This window comes from Triticum urartu, chromosome 2 (genome assembly GCF_003073215.2).
Source record: "Triticum urartu cultivar G1812 chromosome 2, Tu2.1, whole genome shotgun sequence".
NCBI classification, from domain to species: Eukaryota; Viridiplantae; Streptophyta; class Magnoliopsida; order Poales; family Poaceae; genus Triticum; species Triticum urartu.
In genome coordinates, this window is record NC_053023.1 from 352,548,990 (window position 1) to 352,568,712 (window position 19,723).

The window sequence follows — 19,723 nt, forward strand, 5'->3', positions numbered from 1 at the left end:
TTCGGAATTCGACACTCCCACATGCACCCGTTGCACCTCTCAGATCTCGTTTCGTGAGCGGGAGAAAAACGTTCTCGGAATGGGTCGAGATTTGTCGAGTGGCCTTGGTACATCACTGGTAGGACGCCTGTCAAATTCCGTTCCATTTGGAGGGTAGTTTGATGCCCCAACGGTTAACCTGGTAACCGCAAAAGCCCTTCTCTCTTTGCTGCCCAACACCCCTCCAAATAGCCCACTAGCCCATCTAAACCCCCTCCATGCTCTCCGTCGTTATATCACGATCGTGTGGGCGAAAACTGCACCTCATTTGGACTCTCCTAACTCCCCCTACCTATAAATATGCCTTCCCCTCCTCATTTTGCGGATGAAACCCTAGCTCCCACCACCTCCGCATCGCCGGACGCGCCCGCCGACGGCCGGACACGTCCGCCACCGCCGCTTGGACCTATCACACCTCGCCACATGTGGCCCCGCCGCCTCCACCGCCGCCAGCCCGCCCGAGCCCGTAGCGGCCCCCTCCGGCCCATCGCCCGCGCCGCCGCCTCCCGTGCTCGCCGCCCGCTATCGCCTAGCGCCGCCGACGACACCGCCTGTCGCTGCCGTTGCGCCAGCGCCGCTCCTCGCCCCGCCGCCGACGCGCACCGCGCCACCGGACGCCGCCACCGGATCCGGCGCCGACTGGCCAGATCCGGCCAGCCCCTCACCGGCGACCTCTTCCCCAGCCATCTCCGGCGATCGCCGTCGACTCCGGCCACCTCTCCGGCGACTTTTCCGGCGACCTCGGTTCACGTGCCGCGGACAAACCCTAGATCCGCGAGGTGATATTTCCGTCCAAGTCCCCAGGATCCAACACTATATGCACCCCTTTGACATGCCATATCTCCATGCTTGTTGCTCCATTTTGCGTGCATGATATATCGAAATGTTCGTCTCATGATGCTCTTCATGTTAGTGTCATTTGCATGCATGTTACTATCAATATCGATGCCCTAATCCTCATTGCAAAAGTGCAATATGATGTTGTCTACTGGGATTTATCATAACTTGTTGATTTATCATTTTCATTGCATTTTGTGTGTGCATCCTATGAGGATGATGTCTGCATGTTTCTGGAGCATCTCCATGACATCTTTAAAGTGGTGCAAGCCTTGTATTTTTATGTGCTCTGTGGTGACTAGCACAAGCATGCAAAGTAGGCTATATGATGTTGCTGATTTCAGGCACTTAGTATTTTTGCGAAGTCCTTTCCTGTCACATTATGATGCTATGTTGTCTTGCTGCTACAAGTAGATCCATGCACATTTTGAGGTAGTTCAGTCAGAGTGTTGTGAAGATATGGTTATGCTCTATTCGTTCATGCCTCTGGTTGCAATTATGGAGTACTCTAGATTGTCATTACCATGCTCTACATTTGCTAAATATTGTTACTTGCAGATTGTTAACATGAAGTTCATTTTTGCCATGTGTTTTGCTATCGATCCATGCACCCTATGAACTTGCTCTTGCCATGTTTAGCTTCATAAATGTGTCTACTTACTGTTGGTTACTGAGGGAGTCCTGGATTAGGGGGTGTCCGGATGGCCGGACTCCTGGACTATGAAGATACAAGATTGAAGACTTCGTCCCGTGTCCGGAAGGGACTTTCCTTGGCGTGGAAGGCAAGCTTGGCGATACGGATATGTAGATCTCCTATCATTGTAACCGACTCTGTGTAACCCTAGCCCTCTCCGGTGTCTATATAAACCGGAGAGTTTTAGTCCGTAGGACGAACAACAATCATACCATAGGCTAGCTTCTAGGGTTTAGCCTCTCTGATCTCGTGGTAGATCTACTCTTGTACTACCCATATCATCAATATTAATCAAGCAGGACGTAGGGTTTTACCTCCATCAAGAGGGACCGAACCTAGGTAAAACATCGTCTCCCCTGCCTCCTGTTACCATCCGACCTAGATGCACAGTTCGGGACCCCCTACCCGAGATCCGCCGGTTTTGACACCGACATTGGTGCTTTCATTGAGAGTTCCTCTGTGTCATCACGTTTAGGCCCGATGGCTTCTCCGATTATCAATAGCGATGCAATCCAGGGTGAGACTTTTCTCCCCGGATAGATCTTCGTATTCGGCGGCTTTGCGCTGCGGGCCAATTCTCTTGGTCATCTGGAGCAGATCGAAAGCTACGCCCCTGGCCATCAGGTCAGATTTGGAAGTTTGAACTACACGGCCGACATCCGCGGAGACTTGATCTTCGACGGATTCGAGCCACAGCCGAGCGCGCCGCACTGTCACGATGGGCATGATTTAGCTCTGCCGCCGAACAGTGCCCTGGAGGCCGCACCTGTGTCCGCTCCGACCCCTAGCTCGGAGCCGATCACACCAACCGAGGATGGGTGGTTAGGCACCACCTCGGGGGCTGCAATTTCTACGGCAATCGAGCAGAACACCAGCCCTATTCTCTGTGAAGCCCGTGACTCCAAGGAGCAGGACTCCTCTCCAGACCCCAAGCCCTCCGCACCCCGACCGATCGAACCCGATTGGGCGCCGATCATGGAGTTCACCGCCGCGGACATCTTTCAGCACTCGCCCTTCGGCGATATTCTGAAGTCACTAAAGTCTCTCTCTTTGTCAGGAGAGCCCTGGCCGGACTATGGTCGGCAAGGTTGGGATGCGGATGATGAAGAAATTCAAAGCCCACCCACCACCCACTTCGTAACCACTGTCAATGATTTAACCGACATGCTCGACTTCGACTCCGAAGACATCGACGGTATGGACGCCAATGCAGGAGACGATCAAGAACCAGCGCCTATAGGGCACCGGAAAGCCACCTCGTCGTATGATATATACATGGTGGACACCCCAAAAGAAGGCAATGGCGATGGAACAGCGGAGGATGACCCCTCCAAGAAGCAGCCTAAGCACAGGCGTCAGCGGCGCCGCTCTAAATCCCGCCAAAACAAAAACGGTGATTCCGGCACGGCGGATAATAACACCCCGAACAGTGCCGAAGACAACCACCTCCAGCAAGATTCAGCACAGGAGGATAGAGAAGCCAGCCCTCATGAGAGAGCGGCAGACAGAGAGGTCGAGGACGATAATTATATGCCTCCCTCCGAAGACGAGGCAAGCCTCGACGACGACGAATTTGTCGCGCCGGAGGATCCCGTCGAACAAGAGCGTTTCAAACACAGGCTTATGGCCACGGCGAGCAGCCTCAAGAAAAAACAGCAACAGCTTAGAGCTGATCAAGATTTGCTAGCCGAAAGATGGACTGAAGTCCTTGCGGCCGAAGAGTATGAACTCGAACACCCCTCCAAGAGCTACCCAAAGCGCAGGTTGCTACCCCAATTAGAGGAGGAAGCACCTAAACCTACATCACCAACGCATGATGCGGCCGACCGGCCACCCCGTGGCCGTGACAGAGAGGCCTCTCGGCCCTCCACTCAAGCCGCACCCCGGCGCCGCTCTAAAACTACCAAGGCATGGGAAAATGCGCCAGACCTGCGAGATATATTGGAGGACAAGGCAAGGCAAACAAGATCGATCTACGGATCACGTGGGCGCCCCACGGCACGAGACGGTACTCGTCACGCCGGATACAGTAAATCCGGCCGGGCTGAACATAGTAGACAAAGCTCGTTTGAGCTGCGTCGTGATGTAGCCCAATACAGAGGCGCCGGACACCCACTATGCTTCACAGATGAAGTAATGGATCATCAAATCCCCGAGGGTTTCAAACCCGTGAACATCGAATCATACGATGGCACAACAGATCCTGCGATATGGATCGAGGACTATCTCCTTCATATCCACATGGCCCGCGGTGATGACCTACACGCCATCAAATACCTCCCACTCAAGCTTAAAGGACCAGCCCGGCATTGGCTTAACAGCTTGCCAACAGAATCAATTGGTTGTTGGGAGGACCTAGAAACTACATTCCTCGACAATTTCCAGGGCACTTATGTGCGACCACCAGACGCCGATGACCTAAGCCACATAATTCAGCAGCCAGAGGAATCGGCCAGACAATTCTAGACACGGTTCCTAACCAAGAAAAATCAAATCGTCGACTGTCCAGACGCAGAGGCCCTAGCAGCCTTCAAGCATAACATCCACGACGAGGGCTTGCACGGCACCTAGGACAGGAAAAGCCGAAATCTATGGCAGCCCTCACGACACTTATGACCCGCTTTTGCGCGAGAGAAGACAGCTGGCTAGCTCGTAGCAATAACATGACTAAGAGCCCTGGTAATTCGGATACCAAGGACAGCAGTGGCAGGACGCGTCGCAACAAGCAAAAGCCCCGCATTAACGGTGACAATGCTGAGGATACGACAGTTAATGCCGGATTCAAAGGCTCTAAACCCGGTCAGCGGAAAAAGCCATTCAAAAGAAATACTCTGGGCCCGTCCAGTTTGGACCGAATACTCGACCGCTCATGCCAGATACATGGCACCCCCGAAAAACCAGCCAATCACACCAACAGGGATTGTTGGGTGTTCAAGCAGGCAGGCAAGTTAAATGACGAAAGCAGAGACAAGGGGCTGCATAGCGATGACGAGGAGGAGCCCCGGCCGCCGAACAACAACGGACAGAAAGGTTTTCCCCCACAAGTGCGGATGGTGAACATGATATACGCAACCCATGTCCCCAAGAGGGAGCGGAAGCGTGTGCTAAGGGACATATACGCGATGGAGCTAGTCGCCCCAAAGTTCAACCCATGGTCTTCCTGCCCAATCACTCTTGATCGAAGGGACCACCCCACTAGCATCCGTCATGGCAGATTCGCCGCATTGGTTCTAGACCCAATTATTGACGGATTTCACCTCACTAGAGTCCTTATGGACGGCGGCAGCAGCCTGAACCTGCTTTATCAGGATACAGCGCGGAAAATGGGCATCGATCCCTCGAGGATTAAACCCACCAGAACGACCTTTAAAGGCGTCATACCAGGTGTAGAAGCCAACTGTATAGGCTCAGTTACACTTGAAGTGGTCTTCGGATCTCCAGATAATTTCCGAAGCAAGGAGTTAATCTTCGACATAGTCCCGTTCCGCAGTGGCTATCACGCACTGCTCGGGTGAACCGCATTTGCCAAGTTCAATGCGGTGCCGCACTACGCATACCTCAAGCTCAAGATGCCAGGCCCTCGAGGCGTCATCACGGTCAATGGAAACACCGAACGCTCTCTCCGAACGGAGGAGCATACGGCGGCTATCGCAGCGGAAGTACAAAGTAGCCTCTCAAGGCAATTCTCCAGTCCGGCCATTAAACGTCCGAACACCGTCAAGCGCGCCCGGAGTAACCTACAACAAGACCGCCTGGCAGGTTCCAAGCAAGCGTAGCAATGCGGCCCCAACCCCAGCCCTCGCGAACTTGCGAAACCAGTGTTGCGCGTACATAACTACGCTCTAGAAATACCATGGGCACAGGGGGAGGGGCACCATCACGACACGCCCGAAACGCGGCTTAAACCGCACTAGGGGCTGCCAATTTCTTAATTTTCTCTTATTTTCAAGACTCCATTCTTCGGAAGGCTTGTCCGGCAGTACAATTGCCGCACAAACGATACAACCAGGAAAGCAGAAAGCCACGTCGCACTAAAGAACTCTAAGGTGGTCTCTATAACGAGCAGTATACCTGTTTCGCATAACATTCCGCAGCTCGCCCCTGGAAAGGACATATTTGATAGTCCCATCTTTTGCTTATCGCACTATTTGTATCGTTCTGTTTTGATCGCAGTTTTTAAATAAACAATGCATAGCTTCCGTCTATTATCGCATTACTTCTTTTTTTTACGAATATATGTTCATTAATGACATGTTGCACCCGTACACTTTGGTACGGCCAATACGCCAGGGGCTTAAGTACCCCACAACATGGTGTGAGAAGTCCGAACACTTTCACAAGTGCGGCACCCCGAACTTATAGCATTATATGCATCGGCTCCAAATCATGTCTTGGGTCAATAGTTGGGTTTGCCCGGCTCCTATGTTTTGGTACCTTACATTCCGTAATATCGGCTAAGGTAGCACTAGGAGAACTACTGCGATTGTGCCCCAGTTGAGCTGGGCTAAGGACCTCAGTAGAGAAAGCTAAAACTAACCGTCATGATGAGGCGAGAGCTGGTCGCTGTTCGAGAGGTTTTCGAGTCCCTAAAGACTTATGCCGCTTAGAGCGAGGAGTTGGCTTTGTCCGGCCTAGGCGTCGATAGCGCCCCGAACTTGGTCTTCCGAACACTAGGGGCTTCGCCGAAATTTAAAATTATAGAATTCTATGGCTAAGTGAGAGTGTTCAAGCATTATAGTCTGATTGCCTTGTTCGTTGTGTTGAGCGCCTCCCTCGAAGGACCCAAGAATGGGAAAAAGAGCGCTCATGTTTATCCCGAACACCCCAGCACACGTGGCATGGGGGCAGAAGCCGACGACTCACCATCTCTCAAATTTGATAAACGGCCGCACAGAAGGTAATATTTTAAATTTAAAAGTGTTGCTTAGCGCATATGAACAAGTTTTCAGCGTACAGGATCACAAATGCGAGTTTACTCAAAAATTACATCTTTGGAGCATTCATCCGCTATAAGGCGGGCACCCTTTAGGACGCCCTCATAATACACTTCTGGGACACGATGCTCCTTGCCCGGCGGCGGCCCGTCCTTCACCAGCTTCTCCGCATCCATCTTGCCCCAGTGCACTTTAGCACGGGCAAGCGCCCTACGGGCACCTTCGATGCAGACGGAGCGCTTGATTACTTCAAGCCATGGACAGGCATCCACCAGCCGCCTCACCAGGCCGAAGTAGCTCCCAGGCAGAGCCTCTCCAGGCCACAGCCGAACTATGAGGCCCTTTACGGCCTGTTCGACAACCTTGTGGAGCTCGACCATCTGCTTCAGCTGGTCGCTCAAAGGCACCAGGTGTCCGGCCTCAGCATACTGAGACCAGAACACCTTCTCCGTCGAGCTCCCCTCCTCGCCTCAGTTGTAGGCGGCGGCATCAGACGCACTGCGGGGCAAATCTGTGAATGCTCCTAGAGAGCTCCGGACTCGGGTAAGTAACAAATAATTCACTTTCACGTGCTTGCTTTGCATAATGAATGCCTTACCCACCGCTATCTTCTTCATCGCGTCAATTTCTTTGAGGGCTTTCCGGGCTTCGGCCTTGGCAGACTTCGCGCTTTTGAAGGCTGCCACAAGCTCGGACACTTGCGTCTTTCAGTCAAGCTCCAAACTCTCGTGTTTTTTCACGAGAGGCTGGAGCTCTTTCTGCACCTCCTCCACCCGCGCCTCCTGTTTCTCTCTCTCCGTGCGCTCCGCGGCCGGCCTGTTTTCGGCCTCGGTGAGCGCTTGCTTAAGGGTTGCCACCTCGGCCGTGGCCCCTATAATAGCACGTTTATCCTGTCATTTTTTGCAACCACATCTTCTCTATATAATTGCGCAAGGTATTACTTACCTTCCTTCTCCTCGAGTTGCCTCTTGGCATGGCCGAGCTCGTTCTCGGACCGCGCGAGGTTCTGCTTCAGCGTATCCACCTCCGCAGTCAGTGCGGCGGAGGCCAGCAGCGAAGCCTGCATACGCATATTGACTTGATTATGTTAGACTCATGCGCTTATTAGATCCTCTATTCGGCTCTTCTTTCCGAACGCCGAACAGAGCATCAGGGGCTACTATCTATGCGGTAATATTTTTACATATTCTTTACCTACCTCAAAGCCTGTTAGAAGGCTGGCACAGGCTTCAGTCAGTCCGCTCTTGGCGGACTGAACCTTCTGGATCACTACACTCATAATAGTGTGGTGCTCCTTGTCGATGGAGGCGCCGTTAAGTGTCTCCAGCAAATTGTCAAGTGCCTCCGGTTGGACGGAGGTCACCGGCTCGGTAGGCTCGCTCCTCTTGGAAGGAGGCCGCCTACTGGAGTCCGGAACCATTGAAGGTTCCGGTGCAGTGTCTGGCTCAAGGCAGGACTCGGAGCCCTTGGGGGTTTTATCCCCTTTGCGCCTGGAGTCCGGGAGGTCGCCTTGCGGCGCCTCCAGGACCACCTCCTCCTGGCTTGGAACCTGTTGGGACAGCACCTCGGCATCGTCCGTAGGGTGGGGGGAGGTAGCCGTCGGAAGAGAATTCACATCCGGCGAATCCAGGGAACCACTCGACGACACGTCGAGCTGGTCTTTGGGTGGACTGCATAAACATGTTCGACATAAGGAAAAGTTGTGCAATGGAAGAATACTATGAATCACTCTGGTATCCAGACACTTACGATCTTGCCAGGGGCTTGGCCCTGTGCGGCCACTCCTCTTCGCCGTCGTCGGTGTTTGTGGAGCCGTCCGGAGGAAGGGTTTTCCCCTTCTTGGACCCTTCGGCCTCCCCAGTTGGGGCGGCCTTCCTTTTCTTCTCTCCCCCCGCTGGAGGGGGAGAGGTCTCTTCTTCCTCCTCCTCGTCTTCATGGGAGGAGTGCGTCTTGGAGTCGTCGGATGATGAATCCGACACCCCCAGGCGCCGGGCACTCTTCCGAGTCCCCGTGGCCTTCTTCTTGTCCTTCTTCTCCGGCACCACATAGGGTGCCGGAACTAGCAGCTTCGCCAAGCGAGCGTCCGCTGGGCCTTCGGTCAAAGGAGCCGGACAGTTGATCTGTCCGGACGTCTCCTGCCAATCCTGTCAAAGGTAAGGGAGCTTAAGATCCCGCATGGAGTCAAACTATGAAAAACTAATACCCTATAAAAGGTAAAAACAGCTTACCGCATGAGCGCGACGCTGCGTGCTGAATCCGCGATCCTCGGTAGCGGATGCGGGGACCTCGGCGCCCTTGAAAAGCACATTCCAGGCATCTTCGTACGTTGTGTCGAAGAGCCTGCTTAGAGTTCGGTGCTGCACCGGGTCGAACTCCCACAGGTTGAAAGCCCGTTGTTGACACGGGAGGATCCGGCGGATGAGCATAACCTAGACTACGTTGACAAGTTTGAGCTTCTTGTCCACCAGGGTTTGGACGCATGTTTGGAGTCCGGTCAGCTCTCCTTCTTTACCCCACGACAGGCCCGTCTCTTTCCAGGAGGTGATCTGTGTTGTGACGCCCCAAGACCGGAGCTTCAGATGCCTTCCATGTTTTCCGAGTTCCGTCGGGTGTTTTGTTTTGTCTGTTGCATGCATCATTGCATATTTTGCGTTGCATCATGTCATCATGCCATCATGTCATTTCTTTTCTTAACTCAACTAAATAAATGGCATGGATCTTTGATCCATTTCAATCGAGGGAAGGGTGACTTCTCTTTATAACATATCCTCCCGATATTAGGGAGCTATAGTAAATATTTCTTTAATTTGGAATTCACCTTAACACACTTGCATATTAAATCCCTTGGCCTTTTTCTTCTTCAACTGTTGACTCTCTAACCTTGCCATTTATTCTTTCATCATTTTCCGGAGCTCTACAAAAATTCTCAACATTTTTTGGAAACTCCTAAAACCTCGTCCTAGTTCAAACCCATTTGAATAAAATTCAAATGAGTTTGAATTCTTATCGTTTGATCTGGCATTTTCTAATTTTCTCGGACCAAGCATTTTTTTGTGAGTCCAAGAAAATTAGCCACATGCCCTAATTCTTCTTCCAACCTTCTCTTGTCTTCTTTCCTTCTAGTTCTCTGTTAACATAAAGAGAAAGGAGGAAGAGAGAAACCCAGCCGCCACTTGTGTCCAGTCGGACCAATTTGGCCCAAGGCCTAGGCTACCGCAAGCCCTTTAGCCAGGCCGGCCCATTCTGCTTCACGGCCTGCTAGACCCAGCCGCCTCCCACTAGTGTCGCAACCCTAGGCCGACCGAAACCATCTCCTTCTCGATCCCTCTCTCCCTCCTAGCGCCGTCACCAGGAGACCCATGCTCGACCCCCTCCTCTCGCCGTGATCCTTTCTCCCTCTCTCGATCTCCCACGCCCGAACCTCCCATCTCCCTCTTGTGCCCTATGACGCAACCCCGTCGTCGTGCACCACCTTTCGCACCTCCCGCCGCCTCCCATGGCACCCTCACCCGCGCGCGAGACCTCCCCGTCGCCAGCACCGCTGCCTTGCCGCGCCTGAGTCCTCGTGCGCCTCCCTGCTTCGTCCGACCGCAGCGCCGCAAAGCTCCTCCAACCGCCCCTGCCGGCGACCGGCAGGTCGCTGCCGTCCGTCTCCTCCACTTGGAGCATGCGCAGCCACGCGCCCAGAGGCCGCCGCCCACTCCTCCCTCGATCCCGCTGGATTCAAGCGCCGCGAAGCAGCTCCCTCTCCTGCGCGTCTCGCTGCCATCTCCCCGCATCAGACCTGGCCTCCACCACCTCGCCTTCATCTGCCTCCCCACCAGGGTCCCTCGCAGTCTCTACCTCGTCGCCTTGCCTCGTCGCTGGCCCTGCTCCACCTCGTCGCCTCACATCCGCAGAACTAGGCCACGGCCGCGCCATGGCCGCCTCCCTCCTTTGCACCCGGCCTCGACTGGAGTCGCCCCTGTCAGCAACCAGCACGACCACGAGGCTGCACTCTCCTTCCCCTGCACAGGAGCTCGCAGCTACCACCATCGCCTCCTTGTTGTTGGCATCCTGAGGCCCTTTTGTTGTTTTGTGTTGGACGTGGCAAGATCGACTACAACGACGCCAAGTTCCACCACCGGCAAGACCCAGACTCCGAATGCAAGTACAACTACAAACCCGAAGAACTCAGATGCATCAAGTCCCCGAGAAGACCCGTTTTTTCGTCAAGTTCGACTACATTGTGACGCGTCAAGTACCTATACCGTGTCTCCGGAATCGCCAAGACCGTCCTGAATATTGCCAAGTACCACTTCGATTCCAGAACGCGACAAGTACCATGACGCCCGGAGTCCTCGGATCCGTCAAGTTCCATTATGAGATATACAACTACCGTCGACCTCGAAGACCTCGGATTCACCAAGTTCTCACGACGACAAGTGTGACCCTTAGGATGCGCCAAGTTCGTCCATAAAAAAACGCCAAGTACCACTCATGTCGGCAAGACCCGCAAGTCGGACCCCGAATGATCGACGTCTCGTGGACCGTGTACAACTACCATCGCCCCGAAGACGTTGGAGTCATCAAGCACCTCTCCGAATGAACGTGAAGGACTACCGTCGCCGAGATCGCGAGAACCTCTACCGTCGACCCTAGAGCGTGCGAGAACGACTACTTCCACTACCATCGTCGCGAGAACGTCTACTTCCTCTACTTTGCACCAAACGAGAACTTTCCCGCTTGCATGCTTCGAAGGTATAACCCTGAGACGACCGCCTGTGAACGAATGCATGTGTGATGCATGAGATGCTCGTGTTTTCTCCGTGCTCGAATTGCCGGTGCACGTTGCCCCTCTTTTGCCAGTCATCATCGTCGACTCATCGGACACCCGGTATCCGGGAGTGCCCCACCATCTTTTGCACGCATCCGCACACTTCTCCTTTGCATCGGTATCTCAATCGAGTTACCGGAACCAGGACATTGTCATGGCACCGTTTCGGTATCGTTGCCGTGGCACCCCTTTCCTTTCCACCATGGTGACAAATGCTTCATAATGCTCTAGTCAACTTGTAATATAAATTGCATAAACTTGTTCATGTCATCCGCATCATGATAACAACAATTAAAATGTTTAGATTGTTGTTGCAATAAATTACTAAGGGATATGGGGATTTACCAGATTGGTTATTTGTTATATCCGGCCCCATTTAAATTGTTAGATGGTATAGTTTTGTTATGCTTCACCTCTTGATGTGGTGTTTCATCAATATGCAACTCGTTGCATATTGAGCTCCACTTAACTTGTAGTTTTGTTTGTGCCCATATTGCCATGTCATGCATATTTAAACCAGACATGCATCATACTTGATTGTGCATCATGCCATGATTCTGTGGTGGTTGTTTACTATGTTTGTCTTCTTCATGGACTCGTTCTTCTTCCTTGCGGGATCTCAGGAAAGATGATCATACCCTCGAAATCACTTCTATCTTTGCTTGCTAGTTGCTCGCTCTTTTGCTATGCCTATGCTGCGATACCTACCACTTGCTTATCATGCCTCCCCTCTTGTTGAACCAAGCCTCTAACCCACCTTGTCCTAGCAAACCGTTGTTTGGCTATGTTACCGATTTGCTCAGCCCCTCTTATAGCGTTGTTAGTTGCAGGTGAAGATTGAAGTTTGTTCCTTGTTGGAACATGGAGATGTTGTTCCTTGTTGGAACATGTTTACTTGTTGGGATATCACAATACCTCTTATTTAATTAATGCATCTATATACTTGATAAAGGGTGGAAGGCTCGGCCTTATGCCTGGTGTTTTGGTCCACTCTTGCCGCCCTAGTTTCCGTCATATCGGTGTTATGTTCCCGGATTTTGCATTCCTTACGCGGTTGGGTTATAATGGGAACCCCTTGACAGTTTGCCTTGAATAAAACTCCTCTAGCAAGGCCCAACATTGGTTTTACCATTCGCCACCTAGCCTTTTTCCCTTGGGTTAGGCCATCCCAAGGGTCATCTTTATTTTTACCCCCCCCCCCCCCCCCGGGGCCAGTGCTTGTCTAAGTGTTGGTCCAACCAAGCGATGTCTGGAGCTACCAGGGGAAAATCTGGGCTGGCCCACCCGATGTCTTGCTCATCCGGTGTGCCCTGAGAACGAGATATGTGCAGCTCCTATCGGGATTTGTCAGCACATCTGTGTGGTCTTGCTGGTCTTGTTTTACCATTGTCGAAATGTCTTGTAACCGGGATTCCGAGTCTGATCGGGTCTTCCCGCTAGAAGGAATATCCTTCGTTGACCGTGAGAGCTTGTGATGGGCTAAGTTGGGACACCCCTGCAGGGATTTGAACTTTCGAAAGCCGTGCCCGTGGTTATGGGCAGATGGGAATTTGTTAATGTCCAGTTGTAGAAAACCTGAAGTTGACCTTAATTAAAATGCACCAACCGCGTGTGTTACCGTGATGGTATCTTCTCAGGGGGGTCCGGGAAGTGAACACGGTGTTGGAGTTATGCTTGACGTAGGTTGTTCTAGGATCACTTCTTGATCATAGTTGTTCGACCGTGCTTTGCTTTCTCTTCTCGCTCTCTTTTGCGAATAGGTTAGCCACCATATATGCTAGTCGCTTGCTGCAGCTCCACCCCATACCTTTACCTTACCCATAAGCTTAAATAGTCTTGATCGCGAGGGTGTGAGATTGCTGAATCCCTGTGACTCACAGATACTTCCAAAACCAGCTTGCAGGTGCCGATGAGTTCGTGCAGATTACGCAACCAAGCTCAGGAGGAGCTCGATGAAGATCTTGTCCTTTGTGTTGTTGCGTTTTCCATTTGATCAGTAGTGGAGCCCAGTTGGGACGATCGGGGATCTGTGTAGCATTTGGGGTAGCCTTCTTTTATTTTGATTCCGTAGTCAGACATTGAGTGTATCTGGATGAATGTAATGCTTTATTCATGTAATTGTGTGAAGTGGCGATTGTAAGCCGACTATTTATCTCTTTCCCTTATGTATTACATGGGTTGTGTGAAGATTACCTCACCATCGACATTGCTTTCAATGCGGTTATGCCTCTAAGTCATGCTTCGACACGTGGGAGATATAGCCGCATCGAGGGCGTTACAAGTTGGTAATCAAAGCCTTCCCCGACCTTAGGAGCCCCCCTGCTTGATCGAATTAGCTGACGAGCTGAGTCTAGAAAAATGTTTTGAGTCATTTAGGAATTATATATCGGAGAGTTAGGAATTCTTTTACTCCTTAGTCCCTTCATCGCTCTGGTAAGGCATCCTGACGTAGAGTTTTGACTCTTCTCTTCTCAAATTTCACTAAAAAAATTTAGGATCACGCGGGTATCTTGGAATCGTTCCGATCGATTTGTGACGAGAACATTGTTCTTGGTGCCTCCTGTCATTTAGGGGTTGTGGCAGTGTCCCGGGGAGTTGAGCTCCGAGGTGTTGTCGTCATAATTTTATCGTTGCAGTTCTGGAATACCTGAGTTTAGTTTCACCGACATCGAAAATCTCTTTTATGCAGTTGTTGGTGAGATAACCTCGACGCCACCCAGTACTGGGGCGGGAGTTCGGGAGTATTGTCATAACTCGTATAACGGATGCTTTTCGAAGGTTGAGGTAGACGATTTCCGAAGGTTTCTTGGTTATGTGTTGAAGGATGGATACAGCTGGATGTAGGATTTGCTAGTTTTGGGTGAGATATTATGCTTCCCCTGTATCCCCAACACCTGATTGCATAACCGGAAAATTTCGGGAGTTTATAAGTGGGAATTCAAGTAGCTCTTAGGATATCTTTCCGACAGATGTATGATACGAAATTGGGGTTCGACGTCTAGTGGTCCGCCTATTCATGGTTGGTTTTACAGTGGTCTCGTTGTGTCCTAAAGAGTCCTTGGCTATGCTGACTCGGGGACGCTTCGTATGTCATGTGCACTTCCTTGTACATGATGGTGATGTATGATCGAGCCCGTGTAGGCCCCACCACGAAAACTTCGGACGAAATCTCAATCATATGTTTGTTCAGGCTTATTCTGCAAGCCAATCCTTTGTTTGTTTTGAGTTGTGGTATTCGAGTTGCTTCGAAGTCAAATGTTAATTCCATACCTTCTCTACACGGTGTTCTCATACTCCGATGTGAATACCGATCCTTCAAGATCATCGATATTTTCATGTCAATCCTTTTCAACCGGTGTGTTTTCTTTTCAAGTGGATCGAACATTTCAACATCCACAAGATCAAGTATCAGTATTTCTCAACGGTGTTCATTTCTTCCGTCTCCAAGTTGCCTTTGTTTTTCCCACCCTCCCTCCCTTTGTTTTCTTCAAGGACTCAGATTTCTTAATCAAGTATCTTTTTATTCGTGTGAAGTCTCTCCATTCTTTTTCGTTAATGTTCTTACCTGGTGGATCTCACGAAGATTCTAATGGCGCTTCAAGTTCATCATTCTTCATTCTTTTCTTCTCCGGTGGATTCAATTCAAGTTTTTGGTGTTGATCATATCCTTTCCTCGTTTCAGAAGTTTTATCATACCGGTGCACCTCTTAATCATCCACTTCTCGCTCTTCAATTATTTTGGAGTGCTCAAGATATCCCGAAGATTCGTGTTTCCACTCTACATTCGTTCAAGATCTTTCGAGGATGTTACCTCTTTCAAGCCATTTATTTCAACCGGCGCAATCTATCTTCTAAATCATTCAACAATGTATCTTTTGAGTGGGCCCTAACCCACAGGTCTTTTTTCAGGATCTTACCTGACTCTTCTTATTTTCCGGAGCTATCCTCAAATTTCATTTCGAAGTTTGACGTAAGAATGAATTATCATCAGTCAAATGTCTTTCAATAAGATCGGTTAAATTCTTTTCATCATTGGCTCAACATTCCATTTTTCATCCCGGAGTATCTCAATAATTTGGTGGTGTTTTTCATCGTCATTCTCAGATTTTGAAGACCAAAGAAGAGTTCCTCCTAAATCCATATCCGTTCTCTTGAAGAATCATGGTGCTAGATTGTTGCCATCCTCTCATAATTATTTTCGATGGTGAGAATCCTTTTCACCCATCAGGAGATATTCAAGGGTATTTTCAGTTCGATTATCCGGAGCCCATCATTTCAGAAGACTTGTTCATTCTCAGCTTTCAGCTCTCGTTCCCCAAATCTCACCGGTGCATCATTCAATATTCTTTAACCAATGCGTGATCTCTTTGTTCTCATGTATCTAAATCCTAGCAAGTATTTTTCGTTCATTTTCTAATTCCTCCCGGTGTTTCTTTATCTTCTCTTCGTTCATTTTTAATTCTTACAGTGGTTCGTTCAAGATTTCTCTTCCTTATCAATTCATTCATGGTTTCAATTCTACCGGTGGTTCGTTGAAGACCTTCCTCAAGTTTGCGCTATATCTATATTAATCCTTTTTACGAGAATAAGTAGTATTCCAATTCCATTGCTTGTCATCAATTTAAATTGGTGAAGGATAAGCATAATGTAATTCTTATTCTTGTTTCATCCATATGTTAATCTTTTCTTCCGGAGTTTGTTCACGATGATTATATTCTTGGTTTCAAGTGCTCGTCTTTCTTTCCCGGAGTTCTAAGCTATAATTATCACGGAGATCCATCTAAATCATTAGAAGGTGTCACCTTGTGTTTCCGACTTCTCTTTATTTTCGTTATTCTTTTTTGTCTACCGGAGTTCTTCATGAAGGTTCTACATGTTGGTTCATCAAGGATTTATATCCCTTCTCCAAGTGTTCATTGAGATTCTTTTCTAAGGAGCTCAAGCATTCTTCATCTTTCTATCTGGAGTGCAATTCTTTCTATCGTATCATTGGAGGTGGTATTATGTCATTCTTGATAATTTGAGTTCATGTTTCATGATTCACACGTTGTTAAGAATGAGATATTTTAAATCCATCAACCTCTTCGTTGGAGTTATCTTGGGTTATATTTCACCTAAAGCCTTCCCTAAGAATTGTTGCTATTTATGGTGCTCATAAAGGACCCAGGTTCGTCTTTTACCCTCCCGGTGAAATAAGTTTTCTCGTCTCCTTGTTCATATCAGTCCAATTCTTCTTCCCGTGAGTGGCAGGGTGTCACCTCATAATTTGAGATGTATTCCATAAGACCATATCAAGATTATTCTTTTCGTTGTTGGGGTTTTTTTTCCAACAACTCCGTTCGACCCTTCTCCTAAGGATACCTTCTCAAGCTCTTTTGTGGCAGAAGTTGTTTTTTTATTCTCCATTCTTTTATTTAAATTATCTATCTTCTATCCTTTCGTTCCGGAGGCATTGTGTTGTTGCTCTCTTCAACCCTTCTTCTTGTTCTTCTCAGGACCTTGTTCTTTTCATGCTTATCCATTTAATCAGAGTGTCACGTCCTCTTTTCAAGTATCCTCTCATCTTGTCAAGATCATGTTCAACTCCTTCCTTTTCCTACCGGAGTGTTGTCGTATTTGATCTCTATTGTTCTGTGTGCTCCTTCTTTCAACCAGAGTGTTTGCATGTACTTCTTGTTCATTGCAACCTTTTTCTTATGCCTTTCAACCTACAAGGTTCTAGTATTGTTCCTTGTTTCTCTTTTCTAATGTAGGTTTTCAAATTTATTCATCTTAGTTTTTTTTTTCTTTCAATTTGGCTTAACCTTTTCAAGGTTCTTTGGTTTCACTCGTTTGTCAAAGGAGCAACTTAGTTTTTACCTCTTCTCTTCCTTTTCCGTTTCCCTCCGGTGCCATTCTAGATCTCGGGACGAGATCCTCTTGTAGTGGTGGAGTGTTGTGACGCCCCAACACCGGAGCTTCAGATGCCTTCCATGTTTTCCGAGTTTCGTCGGGTGTTTTGTTTTATCTGTTGCATGCATCATTGCATATTTTGCGTTGCATCATGTCATCATGCCATCATGTCATTTCTTTTCTTAACTCAACTAAATAAATGGCATGGATCTTTGATCCATTTAGATCGAGGGAAGGGTGACTTCTCTTTATAACATATCCTCCCGATATTAGGGAGCTATAGTAAATATTTCTTTAATTTGGAATTCACCTTAACACACTTGCATATTAAATCCCTTGGCCTTTTTCTTCTTCAACTCTTGACTCTCTAACCTTGCCATTTATTCTTTCATCATATTCTGGAGCTCTACCAAAATTCTCAACATTTTTTGGAAACTCCTAAAACCTCGTCCTAGTTCAAACCCCCATTTGAATAAAATTCAAATGAGTTTGAATTCTTATCGTTCGATCTGGCATTTTCTAATTTTCTCGGACCAAGCATTTTTTTTGTCAGTCCAAGAAAATTAACCACATGCCCTAATTCTTCTTCCAACCTTCTTGTATGGCCCTCGATGCGGCTATATCTCCCACGTGTCGAAGCACGACTTAGAGGCATAACCGCATTGAAAGCAATGTCGCAAGTGAGGTAATCTTCACACAACCCATGTAATACATAAGGGAAAGAGATAGATAGTTGTCTTACAATCGCCACTTCACACAAATACATGAATAAAGCATTACATCATCCAAATACAATCAGGGCCCGACTACGGAGCCAAAATAAAAAAAGAACCCCAAATGCGACAAGGTCCCCGATCGACCCCAACTGGGCTCCACTACTGATCAACTAGAATGAAACAACACAAAGGACAAGATCTTCATCGAGCTCCTCTGTGAGCATGGTTGCGTCATCTGCACGGTTCAACAGCACCTGCAAGTTGGTTTGGAAGTATCTGTGAGCCACAGGGACTCAGCAATCTCGCACCCTCGCGATCAAGACTATTTAAGCTTATAGGCAAGGTAAAGGTATGAGGTGGAGCTGTAGCAAGCGACTAGCATATATGGTGGCTAAACATACGCAAATGAGAGCGAGAAGAGAAGGCAAAGCATGGTCGATAAAAGTATGATCAAGAAGTGATCCTATAGCAACCTATGTCAAGCATAACTCCAACACCGTGTTCACTTCCCGGACTCCGCCGGAAAGAGACCATCACGGTTACACACGCAGTTGATTCATTTTAAGTAAGTTAAGGTTCAAGTTATCTACAACCGGACATTAACAAATTCCCATCTGCCCATAACCGCGGGCACGGCTTTCGAAAGTTCAAATCCCTGCAGGGGTGTCCCAACTTAGCCCATGACAAGCTCTCGCGGTCAACGAAGGAATAGACCTCCTCCCAACACATTCCGATCAGACTCGGTATCCCGGTTCTGCAAGACATCCTCGACAATGGTAAAACAAGTCCACCAAGACCACCCGCTGTGCCGACAAATCCCGATAGGAGCTGTACATATCTCGTTCTCAGGGCACACCGGATAAGCTAAGCGTACAGGAGCCAACGTAACCCAAGTTGCCAAGGGATGGCCCTGCACGGTGCTCTGGGTTGGACCAACACTCAGAGGAGCACTGGCCCGGGGGTTTAATAAAGAGGACCCTTGGGCTGGCCGACCCAAGGGAAAGAAAAAGGCTAGGTGGCAAATGGTAAAACCAATGTTGGGCCTTGCTGGAGGAGTTTTATTCAAGGCGAACTGTCAAGGGGTTCCCATTATAACCCAACCACGTAAGGAACGCAAAATCCAGGAACATAACACCGATATGACGGAAACTAGGGCGGCAAGAGTGGAACAAAACACCAGGCATAAGGCCGAGCCTTCCACCCTTTACCAAGTATATAGATGCATTAATTAAAATAAGATATATTGTGATATCCCAACAAGTAAACATGTTCAAACAAGGAACAACATCTCCATGTTCCAACAAGGAACAACCTTCAATCTTCACCTGCAACTAATAACGCTATAAGAGGGGCTGAGCAAAGCGGTAACATAGCCAAACAACGGTTTGCTAGGACAAGGTGGGTTTGAGGCTTGGTTCAACAATATGGGAGGCATGATAAGCAAGTGGTAGGTATCGCAGCATAGGCATAGCAAAAGAGCGAGCAACTAAGCAAGCAAAGATAGAAGTGATTTCGAGGGTATGATCATCTTGCCTGAGATCCTGCAAGGAAGAAGAACGAGTCCATGACGAAGACAAACGGACGAGGTCGAACGGATCCTCACAAACGTGACGTTAACGGAACTAACCCGAAGAAGCAACACCGGAAAGAAGCAAACAACATAGTAAACAACCAACACATAAGCATGGCATGATGCACAACCAAGTATGATGCATGTCTGGTTTAAATATGCATGACATGGCAAGTGCAACAACCAAAACTACAAATTAAGTGGAGCTCAATATGCAACGGGTTA